Source organism: Salmo salar, chromosome ssa10, assembly GCF_905237065.1.
Source record: "Salmo salar chromosome ssa10, Ssal_v3.1, whole genome shotgun sequence".
NCBI lineage: Eukaryota > Metazoa > Chordata > Actinopteri > Salmoniformes > Salmonidae > Salmo > Salmo salar.
This window is the reverse complement of record NC_059451.1, coordinates 40,596,239-40,598,363: the sequence shown is the minus strand read 5'-3', so window position 1 is coordinate 40,598,363 and position 2,125 is coordinate 40,596,239.

Genomic DNA, 2,125 nt, shown 5'->3' with positions numbered 1-2,125 from the left:
TGTGGCCATAGACATATAATTGGGGACATATAACCAGGGTTAGCGGTGCTGGAACCTTTAACCCTGGTATTTTGACTGTTAAACTCATGGGTACACTAGCAATGGCTGCCAGTCTGTCCTCGAATGAGAGTTGCCATTTATGGATTACATGTCTGTGGTTGATAGCGGCTGTCAGTCTTCCTTTCGCAAATTTCATAATACAATTGTGCAAAATATGTACAGTTTGGAAATCAAATTCTGTCCTTATTAAATGTGTAATGTGATAGTTATTACTTAATTTCTTTACCGACCAAAAGAAAACATTTGATTAATAAAATATTTAAATCAGTTGTCTTCCTTTTTTAAACATTTTTATACAGGGAAAACCAGGGTCTCATTTACAAGGGGGGCCCTGTGAGCATGAGCATACACAATTACAGACATATAATGTAAGATAATATAAATACAATACAATAAATACAACAAGGTTAATCAAAACAAACACAACTCTCACATATCACCTCCCTTAAACTCGATCTAAACTGTCCAATGGAGACTGGCGAGTCTAATTTCAAGGCGGCCTGAAGTCTATTCCCTGAGCTGGCGGCATGAAAACTAAAAGCATTTTCCCACAGCTCAGTGGAGACCTGCGCAAATTCCAGAACCAACCAGTCCAGAGAGCGGGTCTGAAAATTGCTGGATCTCCAATTAATACGTGAGATGAGGTAGTGGGGGAGTCTCTGAAGAACCACTTCATATACACAAAGTAGCCAATCCTGGGCCCTTCTGGTAGTCAGAGACTCCCAACCAACAGAACTATACAAAATGCAGTAATGTGCATGAAAATTGTCCCCAGTGATAAAGCGCAGTGCTGAGTGATCTAAAGGTTTTAAAACAGAGACTGTCGCATACATGTAGATTAAATAACCATAATCATGTACAGAGAGAAGCATTGCTTGAACAATCTTCCTTCTACTTTACAAAGTGAGGCAGGATTTATTTCAATAATAGAAACCAATCTTAATTCTCAGCTTTTATGTCAGTTTTTCAATGTATGTTTTAAAAGAGAGTTTATCATCAATCCAAATACCCAAGGACTTATAACGGGGAACTTGTTCAATTTGGGTTATCTTCAATGGGAAAATACGCAGTAAGCATTTTGGGGAATTAAGTCAAAATCATGCTGACGGTCAAGAATGGCCTGCTGTACTGAAAGGGCACAGGAGTAAATAACTGTATAATCCACGTAGAGATAAATGCTTCAGGTTTTAACAGATAGAACAATATTATTTATAAAAATAGTGAAGAGAAAAGAGCCCAAAATAGACCCCTGTGGAGCACAGTTTTTAACCTGTTGGGGCTAGGGGGCAGTATTTGCACGGCTGGATAAAAAAATGTACCCGATTTAATCTGGTTACTAATCCTACCCAGTAACTAGAATATGCATATACTTATTATATATGGATAGAAAACACCCTAAAGTTTCTAAAACTGTTTGAATGGTGTCTGTGAGTATAACAGAACTCATTTGGCAGGCAAAACCCTGAGACATTTTCTGACAGGAAGTGGATACCTGATGTGTTGTATTACCTTTAAACCTATGCCATTGAAAAACACAGGGGCTGAGGAATATTTTGGCACTTCCTATTGCTTCCACTAGATGTCACCAGCCTTTACAAAGTGTTTTGAGTCTTCTGGAGGGAGATCTGACCGAACAAGAGCCATGGAACGATGATGGCCCATTAGACACCTGGCGCGCGAGTTCATGTTGGGTACCCTCGTTCCAATACGTTATAAAAGAGAAAGCATTCGTCCACCTTGAATATTATTCATGTTCTGGTTAAAAAAGGCCCTAATGATTTATGCTATACAACGTTTGACATGTTTGAACGAACGTAAATATATTTTTTCCCCTCGTTCATGAAGTGAAGTCCGGCGGGCTTAGATCATGTGCTAACAAGACGGAGATTTTTGGACATAAATGATGAGCTTTTTTGAACAAAACTACATTCGTTATGGACCTGTGATACCTGGAAGTGACATCTGATGAAGAGAATCAAAGGTAATGGATTATTTACATAGTATTTTCGATTTTAGATCTCCCCAACATGGCGGCTAGTCTGGATCGCAACGCGTATTTTTCTGG